At 50.5% G+C, this 17,284-nt stretch overlaps 1 long non-coding RNA gene across 1 annotated transcript; it reads right to left on the reverse strand.

The window, feature by feature from the left end:
* Nucleotides 1-211: 211 nt before the first annotated feature.
* LOC124655494 lies at nucleotides 212-17,198 on the reverse strand. The gene is made up of 9 exons (XR_006988711.1): nucleotides 16,979-17,198; nucleotides 16,806-16,883; nucleotides 15,763-15,820; nucleotides 15,534-15,659; nucleotides 15,116-15,177; nucleotides 14,068-14,182; nucleotides 6,759-6,914; nucleotides 638-1,360; nucleotides 212-537 (listed from the first exon to the last, which is right to left on the reverse strand). It is a non-coding gene; the product is annotated as an uncharacterized LOC124655494 (long non-coding RNA).
* Nucleotides 17,199-17,284: the final 86 nt, after the last annotated feature.

Here is a 17,284-nt window from a genome sequence, read left to right on the forward strand (position 1 = left end):
CAAGGGAAAAGAATGTGACGTGTACAGCATTGGATGGTACAGGCCTGAGATTCTGTGAACTACTGTTGCTGGTAGCTTGTATGCTATACAATGTGATATGTTGTATGATAAGATAATAAATAATAAACTCTTTTGATGATAAATTCATTATGATATCTTTCTATTCCAATACTGAAAATTGCAATCGCATATAATTCAATAATCAGTTCAAATACACTGTGGAGAATCCAGATTCCGAAACATAAATTCATTTACTTTCTACTACCCTGTGCCTATTAGCTATTACATTAAAATTTCCAAGTGCATAAAAGATTATAACAAAGGTCTGCATCCAACATCCTTAAATTACACAATTCATCTCTAACTTTGATCCATCGTATTGTTGGACTTCTCCAGTTCCATCAAAGCGTAATTGCAGAGAACTGGACACAGGAGCGGAGCTTTGCTGAACTTGATACAACATGCTTGTATATTTTCCTAGAATTGGAGGCATAACGACAGACGATGAACCTCCATATGGTGATGCAGCTGTCATTGCTGGATTTATGTTGCTAACACTAAAGTCAAACGGTTCCTACACCAAGCAAGTTTAGAAGGTACTTGCTATAGAAATAAATAAAGAGACAAAAATATATACATGAATTGCTCCATATGGTATTGTGGCTGTCATCGAGGTCAATGTTGGCACACCTTATGGGCACTACGGAGCTCTTGAGGAAGTTTGTGCATAGCCTGGTAACCTTTCCGAAGTCATTGAGGATGTGGGCGAGGTTTTGAATGTCTTCTTTAATAGGGGCTACAAAACCGCCGCATCATCCGCATAAAGAGATGTGCGGAGGATGGTACCCCGCCCTCGGATCTTATTGAGAAGCCCATGTCCCGTTGCCTTTTCCAACGCATGAGCCAAAGTATCGATAGTCCAACACCTTTTTTTTCTTGTAAAACTTCTCCTTAATTAATAGAAAGGGCAAAGCTTTTGCCCGCGTTTCAAAAAAGAAAAACTAATGTCCAAGAAAAAAGATTCCTGGTCCAGATAAAGTGGTAAAAGACATATGTGCTCAGGTATGTAGTGAAAATAAAGAGATGACAAACAAAGATACTTGAATTGTGCTGTAACTAAAGAAATAGCTACCTCATATTTCGTCTCCTCTTGTTGTAGGCTGTCACTCTCGGATGATTTTCTTTTTTGCATTTGATCTTTTATTTTTCATTTTCATGGAGTGAACCTGAAATAAATACTAAATTAGTGGACTTAAAGTGTAGAGCTTTTCGAAGAATCAAAGTATTTGTTAGAAATGTCTCTTGTTCAGCTTTCTTCTTCTCCTTTTGCGCAGATTTCTTCTTCTCCCATCTCCCATTTCTGTACATCATGATAATATTATAAGAATATATATAAGAAGTTAATTAAACAAAGAACATATTAGTCAAACCAACTGAACACTAATACTACTGCCGCTCGAGGTAATGGACTACTACTTGCGTGCACCGTGACCAGTGTTATCCCCTAAAACAGGTGCTGATTAGCTAGTGATCAAATTTTAAAAAGCTTGACGAGAGACATTTTTTTTTGACATAGCAGAGTACGAAGATTGAGTACCTGCAAACGCAGATGGATAAGGATCAGGCAAGCTGAACTGGGTTTGATCAATTTACTTTAACCTGTTCCTCTGCCATAGAATGATCGATCAACAGCTTGGCGTGGTCAATCTGAACCTACAGTGCAGTTTGTTGCATAATTAGCAGAATGTCCGGCGGCCGCCAACGGTCAAAATGGCGAGGTCTATCTACGGGTTGAGGACGATGGTGAGGTACCTGCGTGAAGCCCGGCCATTCACCACGGCGCGATGGAGGAAGCGGGACGGTGGCGGCGGCCCTGCACGGCGGCGCGATGGAGGAAGGTCGCCGTGATCGATCTGAACAAGGGCAAAACGTATTAGGCACGTCCTGTTGGTTGCATAATTAGCGGCACGTCATGTTTGTTGCATAATTAGCGGTGCTTTTTTTTTCCTTCCGTGCAGCAGCCACGTACAATTCCATCCGCGTCACCGCGTAGCTATTCCGTAAGTCTCCGTAGGTCTAGCATTTTCGGTTTTGGACCTTCTCCTCTAAACACTTTCTTTGGGTTTTGCCATTTCAGCCCAACCGCCACCCCCACCACTCCAAAAATTCCATCCTTGTTGTTACCTGTCGGTGGCAGGGGCACGAGCGAGTACAGGAGCAGAAACCGTCGGGCTCCCGAAGCACCCTCGGTGGAGGAGGTCCCCGTCCGCTTGGCGGGTGGCGCAGACGGCGCATTCAGAACCTTGCCTTCCTCTTTCTATTGCTAGAAAATGGTGGTTCTCCTTTCCCTGGCATACAACTCTCATAGGTTGGGACTGATGTGGTACTTAAATCCATGTTCAGGATTTAAATACATGTTCACGACTAGCTACATTTGAAAAATAGAACTGTCAATAGAAGCTACCTGGATTGGTGTGCCTGTGATTAGGAGACGAGAGCCACTTTTATAAGTTCTCACGAGTTCCGATAAATCAGAATGTTCATTATTTAAATTTTCATCTTCATCAATAATAATGTAGCCCTAGTGGATACCCTTTAACTTTCTCTTTTCTGTATTTGTCATCTCAAAACTAGTCACGCACACATCAAATTCCTGCGCCTGTGATGAGTCCCATATAGCTTTCTAACATAGAAAAAGAAAGAGAAGGTCACTAATAGTATAAGTTGAATCAATGAATAAAGAACAGACTTTTGAGAGAACTAACCCGCTCTTTTTTTATCCCCCAGGAAACTTCACAAAAAGTAAGTTAGAGAAAATAATGTTGAATGCCTTCATCCAGTTGTCAATAGTCTACTTCGGAACAACAAGCATGTGACGATCAGTTTTTTCTTCTTCTTTTTTAGGATCAGTTGTGTCTCTACTCTTTTTCTTTTTCTTTTGTGGGTTTAGTCTCATGCTTGAGATACCCCTGCAATGCTTGAGATACCCCATGCTTGAGACTAAACCAACAAAAGAAAAGAAAAAGTAGAGGCACAACTGATCCTAAAAAAGAAGAAGAAAAAACTAATCATCACATACTTGTTATTCCGAAGTGAACTATTGACAACTGGATGAAGGCATTCAACAGTATTTGCTCTAGCTTACGTGTTGTGAAGTTCCTGGGGATAAAAAAGAGCAGGTTAGTTGTCTCAAAAGTCTATTCTTTATTCATTGATTCAACTTATACTATTAGTGACCTTCTCTTTCTTTTTCTATGTTAGAAAGCTATATGGGACTCACCGCAGGCGCAGGAATTTGATGTGTGCGTGACTAGTTATGAGACGGCAAATATAGAAAAGAGAAAGTTAAAGGGTATCCACTGGGGCTACATTATTATCGATAAAGCTGAAAATTTAAAGAATGAACATTCTGATTTATCAGAACTCATGAGAACTTACAAAAGTGACTCTCATCTCCTAATCACAGACACATCAATCCAAGTAGCTTCCATTGACAGTTTTGTTTTCAAATGTAGCTAGTCCTGAACATGGATTGAAGTACCACTGGCTAGTAACTATTGTGTGTTGTTTCATATTTGTTTTTGGTTTAATATTATTAATGTTTACCAGCTACGTGGCAGAATGATTTGCATGAGCTTTGGCTCTCCTACACTTTGTGGTACCTAAGGTCTTTACGTCTATGTCTTCAGAGACCTTTGATATGTGGTCTCAAATTTTGGGTTGCCCTTATAAAAAATCGGATTCGTATTCCGCCTTCAAGGATTGTTTACAACATTCTGGTTCCGATTCGGATTCAGAATCCAATATCTTGGATCAGCAGGAGGTGGTGGTGGAGGTTCACAAGGTTGGGATTCTCGTGATCACCAATTTCAGTATTTTAAAATGAAGTCTATTTATAATTCTTTATTACAACTTCCTCTTCTGTTCAGCTGTCAATAAGGATGACCTTCCAAAAATGACATTGTTGGGTGCTGGAAAGGTTTTCAGTTCCGAGGACAGCACAGTAACGGATAAGGATATTGAAGATATTCTAGATAAAAGAGAGAAGACAACGACACAACCTAAAGCAAAAATACAAAAAATCACTAAGGATAGCATTAAATTTAGTTGGAACAAGCGTATGTGCATGTATACCTGCAAGCAGCCCTCTGTCTTTTGTCCACCTACCTAACACCTTCTTCTATGTAGATAATTGTTATTGGGATGAACATCGCAGCATGTCGGAGAAGGTAATAATTCATACATTCGATTCATGTGCTCGTAATTGTTTTCTAAAGTGTCTTGCTTATCACCAACTGAATTCTCCTCCGTGTCCGCTTGTGGTCTTGGTGCTAACATCGAAATTTTTGATACAGAAAGTAAAAAATAAGAAAGATACCATTGAGGGGGAAGCCGAAGGTATTACTCGCTCTTGGTTTTCCAAGGTTGTATTACAGCATGCAAGCAAGTGGATCGTGCTAACTTTATTATTCTTATGTGATGCTCAGATCAGCGGGATCCTTTGATGCCCGAGGAGACAGAATGGAAGGGACGTAGCCCATGTTGTTATTTAGTTGACTACATGGATACTGGTACTGAAGCTCGAAGAGAAGATGAAATACAGAATGAGGAACAAGAACCTGGCTTCGGTGATTTAGTTGGAGTGATAGCCAATAGAACATCAGTCCCAACCTATGAGAGTTGTATGCCAGGGAAAGGAGAACCACCATTTTCTAGCAATAGAAAGAGGATGGCAAGGCTCTGGATGCGCCGTCTGCGCCACCCGCCAAGCGGACGGGGACCTCCTCCACCGAGGGTGCTGGGAGCCCGACGGTTTCTGCTCCCGTACTCGCTCGTGCCCCTACCACCGACAGGTAACACAACACTCCACCCGACACACACACACACACACGCACACTTCTGTTACTCATCTAGCCCGCTGCCGCCGCCGGTTCCTTTGTTCCGACCGCCGTCTCTGTCCCGCAGTTCGCCGCATCCTTCCGATTTGTATCAGGGATGGAGCTGCGGTAAGGTCGTCATCTCAGGTCGCAGTCGCTGATAGGATCTCGCCGTCGTTCCCAGCCGCGCCGGCCGCCCGGACGGCGGCGGAGACGACCGGATCAGCGCCCTTCCGAACAAAATGCTACTCCAAATCCTCATTCACCTCCGCTGCGCCCGCGCCGCCGCCCACACAAGCTCTCTCTCCCGCAGGTGGCACGGTCTCTGGAGGCACCTCTTCGAGCTCTCCTTTTGTGACATGCCCTTGGACGCAGTCGACGCCGCCCTCCAACAGGTCGCTTGCCCCGCCCTGTCCCGCCTCGAAATAGAGATCCCCGAGAGACACAGGATTCTGGACCCTGCTCGCGTCTCCGCCCTGCTCAATGCCGCCGCGGGGCTCGCCCCGGCGGATCTCATCATAGATGTCTTGGGGCACTGTAAAGATCGCGACTTTCCTATCCAGATTCCCTCCTTCGAACGCGCCGCCTCGATCAAGCTACGTGTGGTCAACCTCTACCTGACTTTACCGGCGGGCGACAACATCGAGTTCCCTGCGCTGGAGAGAGTGTCTGTCGCCGGGCGTGCTAGAGGTATGCGGGTGTTGGGGCCTCGACACGGTCAAAATCCACTCGTCGTCGATCGAGGAGCTTGTCTTGGACAACAGCGGTGTACTGGGTAACCTTGACATCGTAGCCCCTGTGCTTGAGCAGTTCAGGTTGCGGGCCACCATGGGCGGGGACTTCAATGTGCTGTTCTCGGAGCCGATGGTACAATATCTCTGGTGGTGGTGCTCGTGTGAGCAGCGTAATGTCGGAATTGGCGAGGCATGGTACCTAAGAAGCCTGGATCTATGGACAGAGGAGAGTGCCTACATCTTACAGCTCAACATAGATTTCTCGGTGTGTCTTCTCACCTCCTCAATCTACCTTACCTTGTACTAGTATTCATGCTAGGTTGTCTTAGCCGGCATACATGTCTATTCTTTTCTGTATAAATTGTCAAACCTAGAAACGTTGAGCTTATGCAACTTCTAAAAGGACTTACATTTTGGATTTGAGATAGTATGCCGCAAATAGCAGGTTGTTATAAACCGATGAAATAAGATCAATGTCAAATGTGGATAAGGCCGAGACTAAATATATTGCTGAAGATCCAGAACGACATGAGTACAAAAACTTTGTTTCTAACTATAGAAACATTTTATTTAAGTAAGAATGATAAAAAGAAGTATTTTAGTTATGTTACTCTACAGCTAAGCTAAATAGCTAATCTATATTCAACTAGGAGAAAAACAATGAGAAATGGTGAAAATTTTGATGCTGCTGTTCGGTGCTTCTTGTCTCCTGCTCAATTCACTTTGCGGTATTGTCTTCATGCTAGGTTGTCTTATTAGATTACTAACTTGGACTTACATGTTTGATCGAGGACAGTATTGCTGCAGTAGGTTGCTGTAAACCGATGAAAAAAATCATCCACATATCAGCTAGATAGCAAATTGGACAAGGTTGAGTCCAAATAGAGTGTCCAGCTAAGATCTACTACCGGATAGGAATTGCAATTTTGTATCTAATCTGGACCTATACTTTATTATGTTGTGCAAAAATGTACATACATTCACACTTGCCTACCATTTCACAAAACTTTCCCAGCAAGAATTTCTTAAAGAACTCTTACTACTTTCAAGCCTATTCCTTGCATTTTGCAAGGAACAAAACCCGGATCGCCATCCGTAGCAACCACACATAGCAAACAGGAAGGGTTAGAGAGAGACAGTGGATTACCTCGTCACCGTAGTTGTCGTCGAGCAGCAGGACACAAGGACGGTGGCATCCTCTCCGGCGACACCAGCAGCGGCCCACATCCGCCACCAATGTCAAAGCCAGGACAAAAAAAACCATGTTACCGTAGGAAGAGCAAGAAGCCATGTCCAAGGGTAGCTGCAACAAATTAGTTATCAAACCTTAGTGAAAACTGAAAACGGATTTGACTAGTAATAGCTCCAGACAAGACACAAGTTTCATCAGTGTTTGTGCATCATGAGAAATAAAATCAAAAGAATCTAATGCCTATGCAGGCCAAGTTTTTAGTTAAGTTAAATTAAACAGACTTTCTGCTTCCATATTTCAGGAATAGGGAAAAAAGTGCATGCAACCAGGAGTCCGGGACGTACTCCAATCCCTTGGGAATCAACTTCACTTCACACTTGAAGCTATGTACTAGTGAGAAATGAATGCGAAGACGGTTGGAAAAGAACTACGGTTTCGAGGATGGCTCCGCACGATTCTAGACGCAGCCTCGAGCTCTCCCACCCCCAACCTCGTAGCCCCGCCGCCGACGAGCCCCGACGGTAGGTCCTCTCCCCGCGCCCTAACCCAGCCTAACCTCCACCAGCCTCGCCGTCGTCGAGTCCATCGCCGGCAGCCCTCGGATAAGCCCCTCCCCTCCGCCCATGGCGTCCGGCTCCAACTCCGGCGCGTCCGCCGCCGGCGACGGCCTCCGCCGGCTCGAGTCCGCCGGCGAATCCTCGAGTGAGCGCTCCTACCGCGATGTCGCGGCCACCCCCCCCTCCCCGCCGCCGCACCCGCCCCCGCGCCGCCGGTCGAGGGCCGTGCCTCGCGAGCAGGTCGCCGGCGAGGGAAAGGGTGCCGGCCTCCGCCCGCATCGGCCCGCGCTCGGAGATCCACGGACACAGGGGCGCCGCCCAAGTCGACGCGGACGGCTTTCAACGCCCCCGCCGTCGGAACCGTCGGCCGCCTCGCCACGCCACACGCCGAGCCCCCGCCGCCGCAACGACCCCCCGGGAAGTGACGAGCTTTGCTTCCGCTGCCTCGACCCCGGCCACCGCGTGCGTGACTGCACCAACAGGGTCAAATGCCGCACCTGCCTCATCTTAGGCCACTCCTCCGGCGACCGGGAAACCTGCCTGCGCGAGCAAAGGCTCCGCCCCCTCAACGACGACCGCGCGCGGCCACCGCGCGGCGGCAACCTGTCGCGCCCGCGCTTGTCGCCGGCGCTCGCACCCGCGCCCCGACCTCGCTCCGGTGCCCCCGCCCGCCCCCACGGCCACGGCCGCACGGCCGGCCCCGACGCCTCCACAACCCAGCCCATGCGCCGGTGCGTGTCCTTCTCTCGCGCTTCGTCGAGATCGAGGAGGCCGAGCTCACCTCGCGACGCGCCATGGTGGCCTCCATCACCGGGACCAGGCCTAGCGTGCGAGCGGGCGATATGGAACAGGCCCTCTACGCCATGTTTGACCTGGCGCCGGGGGATTTCACCGTCCACCTCCACCACCCGGAAGACTTCCTCATCCTCTTCACGGCCAAGCAAACCATGGACCACCTTGCCGGAGAACACCTCGTCAACACCGCCAACTTCTCCTTCCTCCTGCGACCGTGGAGCAAGCTCGCCCACGCCGGCCAAGGCAGGTTGGATCAACGCGTCGAGCTCGAGCTCCGCGGCATCCCCGCCTGAGCCCGGCATGCAGCCACGGCGAGCACATCCTAGGCTCGGACTGCCGGATCGAGCGGCTTCACCCAAGCACCGGGTCCCGCGCCGACATGGCCGTGTTCCGTGCTACGGCGCGCTCCGACAACCCATCCGCGATTCGCCGCCGCGCCATCCTCGGAGATCGTCGAGCTTACGCCATCGCACATCCCGACCGCGCCGCCAACGCTAAGGACCCTCACCTACCCCATCACCATCGAGGTCATCCCCGGCGAGGGGGCTACAAGTGACACGGCGCGCGCCTCCCAAGCCGGCGGCCGCGACGGCGCGGGTGGCAACGCCGGTAATGGCCGGCAAGATGGCGCTCAAGGACGTTCCCGGCGCAGAGGTCGGAAGAGGCGGCGCACCGGAGCCGCGCCGGAGGGTCGTGCTGATGGCATGGCCGTGGACTCCCTTGGCTGGACCGCGCCCTGCACATCCCGCGCCGACGGCGTCGACGTTGATCCTGGTTGGGGCTCCGACGGCCACAACGCGGCGGCGCCACCGGCTCCGGAAAGGGCGGTGGACCCCGGCCGGACAGCTACGGGGCCGGCCATCCTCGTCGCCACGCCAAAAGAGAAGGGCCAAGGCTGGCCGCCGTGCACAACCTCGCCAAAGTCCGGAGGGCCAAAGCCTGCCGCAGCCGCACAAGCGACACCGGGCCAGCCTCGCTACACGGACCACGAACGACCCAATCGCGTCGCGGCTATGTGCTGGCCGAGAATGCGGTGGGGACCCCAACGAAGCCATGGCCAAGGAGCGTGAGGCCGGAGATCAGCGCGCGTCCCCGACCGGGTCGCTTTTGCAAAGTGAAGTCCCTGATTCAGCGTTGGAGGCTAGCGGCTCGGCACCCGACACTGATCCTCTGTCGGGGCAAAGCAGTGCTTCACCTCTGGCCGCTAGTGGAGGCAGTTTGGACGCTTGCTACGACCGGTCAGCGCCGCACGACGGTGACACCGGAAGCCATGCAAAACCACCTTCTCCCGCCACCTCGCCAGCCAAGACTCCGGAAGCTTCCCCCAAGATGGATGCCGGACCGGCCCACAAAGCCCACGAGGCCTCCAACACGACCTCGGAGGCCCAGGAGACCCGGGATGAGGCAAACCGGGCCCGCTCGACCATGGACTTGGCTCGCGCCGCCGCCGTGCCAAACACGCCAAGCCCCGCCGCGCGCTCGCCGCTGCGGACCCCACGCCGACACCACCTGCTCCGGCCGGCCGCTTCGCCTCGCCGCCGATCACGCTCGAGAGAAGGCCGCGGCTCGCGCGGCCGCCTACCACGTGGACGCTCGGCGACTTCCTAACGGCCGCCACCAAGGAGCCGGGCTCGCGCCCCGCCTACCCCGGGAGAAGAACGCGCCGCCACCCACCCAATTTTGCGCCACGACGTGGACGCTCGGCTTCCTCCGCAAAAACGGTCAATGCGCCGCCCACCGCCGAGCGACGTGCCCACATACGGATCCTGCGCACGCTCGGCATCATCGACACGGATCGAGGCCATCACGGCGGAGGCCATGAAAGCCTACGACGACGTCTTCGCAGCACCAATCCCACTCGTCGTCCTCACTGCGATCGCAGCTCTGGTGGACCGCCAACTACCCGCCCATCTACTGACCCCGAATGGCAGCGCGACGCCGGATGGCCGGCCGGTCGTTGTTTAGGCTACGCGCCCGTTTTGTGCTTCATCGATCCTGTTTCTATGGATTACGGACTCAAAATTGTAATTTGGAATGTACGTGGGCTCAACGCACGTGCGCGCCGCATCGCCATCCGCTCGCTGTTGGCCATCACAGACGCCTCGATTATCTGCCTCCAGGAAACAAAGATGGAATTGCTCTACTCGTCCATTGTCCTTGAAACGCTTGCCTCGGAGTTCGACGATTTCACTTACCTACCGGCGGTCGATACTCGCGGCGGCATCTTGCTTGCATGGAGGAGCCGGATGGTGACCGTCACCGACCCAGAGTTCACCACGAACACGATCACCGCCAAGGTCCGCACCCAGTCGAGCGCCGGCCCATGGTGGATCACGGTGGTGTACGGCCCGCAGGAGGACGCCGAGAAAATCGCCTTCCTGCAAGAGCTACGCGACATCCGCAGGGACTGCGAGGGTCCGTGGATGATCTGCGGTGACTTCAATCTGATCTATCAGGACGAGGATAAGAACAACAGTAACTTAGACCGGAGGATGATGGGGCGGTTTCGACGCGTCATCAACGACCTCGCACTCAAAGAGGTGTAAACGGGCACCGCTATACTTGGTCCAACGCGTAGTCGCCGCCCACCCTCGTCCGCTTGGATCGCGTCTTGTGCACGGTGGACTGGGAAGAGCAGCATTGTCACTGTCATCTTCGCTGCATCGCCTCCGTCGTCTAGGACCATAGTCCCTTGCTGCTTGACTGTTCACCCCTGCCTCCTGCGCACCGGCGTTTTCACTTCGAGGATTTTTGGATTCGCATGCCCGGGTTCCAGGAGACGGTGGCATCGGCCTGGCAATCCATTCACCAAGCCGATCCCTTCCTCGCGCCTCGCTCCTAAAGATGCGAGCCACGGCGCGAAGACCGACAAGTTGGAGCGCGCTCTCCGTGGGCAACGTGCGGCACAAACTTGCCCTCTCGCGCGTGCTTTTGCTGAGTTTTGACAAGGCACAAGAGGGGAGGGTGTTATCTGCCCAGGAGGAATGGTTGCGCAAGGACATCAAGCGGAAGTACCTGGGCCTTGCATCGCTCGAACGGACCATGGCTAGGCAGCGAGCTCGCGTCGCCTCGCTCAAGGACGGCGACGCCAACACTTCGTTCTTTCATCGACAATGCTCCTACCGCAAGCAAAAGAACACGATCCACGACCCTATCGGCCGACGGACGCACGCTCACGGACCCCGCGGAGATCGCGGAAGCCGCCTTCCTCCATTACGAGGGGCCGCCGGGCACGGAGGAGCCGCGCGACCGCACGCTCAACTTCGACGACCTCATCACGCGCCACGAGGACCCGCTTGACCTTGATGCACCGTTCGGCCGAGGAGATATGGCAGCGCGACGCGCGCATGCCCGCAAGGAAGGCGCCAGGCCCGGACGGCTTCACTGCCTAATTCCTGCGCGCATGCTGGCCTCTGGTTAAGCACGATGTCGTCGACATGTTCCAACAACTATACGAGCTACGAGGCCGCGGTTTCTCCAAGTTGAACCAAGCGTTCCTCACCCTGCTGCCAAAACATGCCGGCGCGTCCACCTTGCGCGACTTCGGGCCGATAAGCTCGATCCACCTCTTGGCCAAGCCGTTTGCCAAGGTGTTGTCCCCGCGTCTCGCGGCCGAAGCTTGATGGCATTGTCGGCCCGGTCCGGAATGCATTCATCGGCGGCCGAAGCCTCCACGACAACTTCGTCCTTGTCCCAGCAATCGGCTAGGCTCCTACACCGGCTAGGCGCGCCGCGCATCCTCCTCAAACTCGACCCGGCACGGGCGTTCGACTCCATCGCCTGGCCGTTCCTCTTTGAGGCTCTACGCCAGTATGGCTTCGGCAATCGCTTCCTCGAGTGGCTAGCCATCCTGCGTCGTCCTCCGCGAGTACGCGGGTGCTCATCAATGGCGCGCCCGGCCCGGCCTATTTGGCACAGAAGAGGGCTTAGGCAGGGCGACCCCCTTTCACCGCAGCTCTTCGTCCTCGCAGTTGATACCTTGGGGAAGTTATTCAAGCGCGCCGTCGAGCTTCGCGTCCTGGGGCAGCTACACCCGCGGAAAGAGATGCCCACGATCTCGCTATATGATGACGACGTGATCCTCTTTTGCCACCCCACACCTGAGGAGGTTGTGGCTGTCAAGGAAACGCTGAACCTGTTCGGCCGCGCCTCCGACCTCCGCGTCAATTACACCAAGAGCACCGCGACTCTGATTCGTTGCGTTCCCGAGGATGTCCAGGCAGCCGTCCAGCAGCTGAGCTGCCCGATCGTCGAGCTGCCAATCACTTACCTTGGCATACCCCTAACTATGAAGAAACCCACTGCTGCGCAACTGCAGCCCGTGGTCGACAGGGTCGCGGCGAAGCTCCCCACCTGGAAGGTAGGGCTCATGGACAAGGCTGGCCGCCTGGCTATGGTCAAATCTGTTCTAGGTGCCATCCCGATCCACCAACCGCCGGTGATAGCCCCCGACAAAAAAACCATCAAGCTGATCGTCAAAATCCAGCGTGGCTTCCTCTGGGCTGGGCGCGCCGATGCCAAGGGTGGCCATTGTCACGTGAATTGGCAGCGGGTGGCGAGGCCGATCTCCCTTGGGGGCCTGGGCGTGCGCGACCTGGAGCGCACGGGCCTCTCCTCGCGCTTGCGTTGGCTATGGCTCGGCCGCACCGATCCTCGCCGCGCCCGGCATGATCCGGACCTACGGTTCACCGCAGATGAGCGCGCCTCGTTCTTCGCATCCACCACGATGCAGATCGGGGACGGACGCAAGGCCTTGTTCTGGGAGGACAGATGGCTCAATGGACGGTCCATCGGCGAGATCGCGCCGCTGTTGCATGCTTGCATACCCAAGCGGAGAAGGAAGCTGAGGACGGTGGCGGACGGTCTGCAGGACCATGCCTGGGCACGAGACATCCATGGCACGCTCGGGCTCCATGAGATTGGGCAGTACCTTATGCTCTGGCAAGCCATTGACGGCACACAGCTCCACGACGCCCCAGACCAACTGGTCTGGAAGTGGACGGCGAGCGGCAACTACTCTGCCAGCTCCGCTTACCTCGCCACGTTCCAGGGTTCCACCCTCTGCCCGGTGTGGAAGCACATTTGGAAAGCTTGGGCGCCACCATGGGTCAAGTTTTTCAACTGGTTAGCGTCCCAGAATCGGTGCTGGACTGCCGACCGGCTGGCGCGTCGTGGCCTGCAACACCACCCCCGCTGCCTACTATGCGATCAGGAACCCGAGACTATGCAGCACCTACTCATCCACTGCCCCTTTGCCAAGCAAGTTTGGCTCGAGGCCCTGGCTTTGTCGTGCCGCACGCCACGGGACACTGATGATTCCATCTTCACTTGGCTGGTGGAAGCGAAGCAAACGACGCCCAAACCCCTCCGCAAAGGGCTAGGATCAGCAGCGCTGCTCCTGCCATGGATGATTTGGAAGCACCGTAACGAGTGTGTTTTTGAGGGAGCACGGCCGTCTGTGCGCGACCTGATGTCCAAAGTCAAGGAAGAAGCTTCCCTCTGGGCTAAGGCAGGTGCTATGGGACTTAGGGTAGCGCTGCCGGCAACCTGGGATGTACACTGAGTAGCCGAGTGTGTTCTTTGTATGCTGCCTCCTAGAAGGACTGTAAACATTCTACCTTTTCAATGAAATGAGACGCAAAGGTCCTTTGCGTTTTCTCGAAAAAAGAAATGAATGCGAAAAAATGCAGCTTTTCAGGTGCAACTACAATGACACAGGCCAGAGTTTTTTCCCTGAGAATTCGTGGCCTAATTCAAGTAATCGTCAGGCTCTACAGGACCAAACCTAAAGCCATGGCACAAGAGATTTATGCATAATTTTCGCCACTAGCACATTTATTCAACATGATAAAATGATCTATATTGAATTTGAAAGGACTCGAAGTCGATGAAGAGGAGGAGAGTAAGCTCACGGGCAGCAGAAGCTTGGGGAGGTAGTGGCGGATGATGTGGTGGTCGGCATGATCGAGGAGCAACAGTTTGGGTTCGTGGCCGGCGCCGGCAACATTATGTATGCGCCATTTTACACTAAATTATGATGATTCATGGATTAGATACCAATCAAGAAATAAATGCTTGGATTCCTTTTATACCTCTGAGCAGGCCTTGATGACTACATGGCAGAATCACGATAACATTACACGACCAAAGAAAAAAAAATGCAGTTTACATAACATCAGACCCTATATCTGTCCTACGACGTATTAAGACCCCAACTTAGTTTCTCAAGAAGGATTAAGGAATGTGAAAATCCTTGCAACTATTGAATTGGTATGTTAGCAACTACACCATATGTTCGAGTTTAGATCTCACCTTGAGCATGGCTGACTAAACATGCATACATTTATATTGAAACCATAACCAATAAACAAAGAGTCACAAAGCACCAGTTATGTGGCCCATGAACTAAATGCTCAATAATAAGTGGGCCGCCAGACCAAGCCAGGAAGTCAGTACAGACAGCCGTGGCATCGCATAACACAAACAAGCTGAAGTTAAAATACCTCAAATATCAGTACAAGAAACAAAAATATAATTCAAAGCAAGAAACAAAAATATATAAAAGTATAGTTCTAACTGTAACATCGAGATGATACTTCTAATCGAGCTTCTATACATAGAGGAGCTTGCAGGCTAGCTTTCTACTCTAAAATGAATGATGCAAAAACAGGGCAGCAAACCAGTAAAGCTCACAATAGAATTTGCACTCAGTATTAACACTAGGCACGACACATGCATGGATAAATATATATACCTAAAGGTGATAGCAACACCCAAATCATGCAAGAGCTAGTAATAAAACCAAACAGTCTTAGAATCAAGGAGAACTACGATAAAACCAAATAGTCCTAGAATCCAAGATGTGCACACCAGCCAAGTACAGTCAAAATAAGTACAAAAAAGTATGAGGAACTATTTACATCTAGGGACAAGGGTACATCACGTTGCCCAGAATTTCACCTTAACCATGCAGATCAAGAAAAGGACATCGCTGCCACAGGCAAATATTCGTTCCAGCCTATCTGCATACACACCAGGCGGTAAAGTTGAGTTAAAAACAGGCAACCAAATAGAGAACCAAATAGACATAGCATGCCAAATTAGTTTCTCAAACCATAAGTTCCAGATTAGGGTAGGGTCAAGCTCGCAGTATATTTGCAATGACTAGCAGGATCAAAATAAGCCACTACACTCAATCATTCATTCGGTGCAAGTTTAAATGCATCCACACAACACCAAAATGGTCTCAGCGTAAAATTAAAATGGTATTAATTTACGAAGCACACTTTCTAGATGATCAAGAGTAGATGGCCAAAGTACTTTCAATCACTTGCAGAATAATCCATAAACTGAATTCTGGCAAGTGACACCTCTGTACCTGCTTATTTGACAAATCTTTTGGACCGATCTCGATTCTCAAAGGAACACCTTTGATTTCCCATTGACAATATTTCGATCCTGGAGAATGGTTGTCACGAGCATCCAAGTCTGCTCAAATCCCTGCCTGATTCAAGGTGTAAATTGTTCAACTCGCATGCTCCTTTATTATCCATTCTGTCAGCATCTTTAAATGGCAGATGAATAATGAAGACCTGGATAGGTCTCACCTTGGGTGGCAGGACTAAGGGACCTTGTCATCACCATGTGTATTACCATGACACCAATCTAAGAAGAGCAAACATGCCAGATATTAGAAATGCAAGCATAACTAGAAAGAACATATGGTGACAAAATACCACATTCACATAATTAAAAAAACTAGTACTAAGCTATATTTCAGACTGCAACATGCCTCCACATCACAACTCAAGGAGATCAACAAAACATTATGCCAAGACGGGTACAATATCATATCATTCAAGTATCTATACAAAGTTAATAGTGCAAAAAGCAAGTTTAAGATGATCAACTTGAGGGGACCACCACAAAGTATTCCACAATTAACACGTACCTACCAGAAACAGGTCACAGGTGGCAAGTGACAAGGAATCATTTGTAAACATCTACTACCTCCATTCCAATCAATAAGGCTTATATTATTTCTGAGAAGTCAAACCGAGTAAAGTTTGACCAAGTTTTCACAAAAAATACAAAATCAATACTATTAGATAAATCATGAAATATATTTTCATGTGATACCTATAGAATACCACATTTGTTGATATATACTTTTCTACAAGTTTGGTCAAACTTTACTTGGCTTGACTTTTCAGAAATATAAGCTTTATTCATTGGAATGGAGGGAGCAGTGGATATGCATAAATCTACCCCCAGAAAGACATGCCTAACAACAAGAGCCATCACCAAGCTAGTAATAGAACTGTTCGACAAAAATACAATTAACATCATATATCATAGTTGAATACAAACCTACATGTCATGCAAACATGTCAGGAGACAAATATAAAACAAAGATCGCTGACATGCATGATCAACTAATTAACTAGTGTCCAATTGAATCACCCTAATTAACCATAAAAAAGCAGATCCAACCGCCACGGTAACACCAGATTGAACATGACAACACACAGGTACACCGAGAATATGCTAACTCAAATGCCGTTCAAAAGCACACATTCATGATTCATCAATCTCATGGTACAATAGCTGTCACAACAAGAGAGAGGCATCGCGGTGGATTGAGATATACCAGATCCTTATCTTGAGGATGCAAAGCTTCATGGAGCCGTTATCGAATGCAAGGAGCAATAGAGGTGTCTAACAGTAGCTGCACAGAAATACCAGGGGCTACCATCGGTTAAGGCTACATGGGAGAGGAGGAGCTGGGGTCTTCGGCTACAGGAAACTGGAGTAGAAGAGTACCTAGGACGACACAGAGGGTTTCAAGTGCATCCTGAAAGAGCTGCATCGGAGAGCCAAACCCTGCATGTAGCAGTAAAATTATGTCAGCGCATGTTTATGTCCGTAGCTCGGATGTGTCACATAAGAACAAATATATACATGAAAATTCAAGAAAAATCCAATGAAGAAATTCATTAAATAAAGAAAAATTGAATAATGCTGCTCCAATGCTCCAGAATGTATATAACCAATTCATGCGAACAATATATATGTGAGAGAAATTCTAACTAGAGACCTCTCTGGTTCATGTAACGTAGCAAATGATAT

The sequence above is a fragment of the Lolium rigidum genome, chromosome 5 (genome assembly GCF_022539505.1).
Source record: "Lolium rigidum isolate FL_2022 chromosome 5, APGP_CSIRO_Lrig_0.1, whole genome shotgun sequence".
Taxonomy (NCBI): domain Eukaryota; kingdom Viridiplantae; phylum Streptophyta; class Magnoliopsida; order Poales; family Poaceae; genus Lolium; species Lolium rigidum.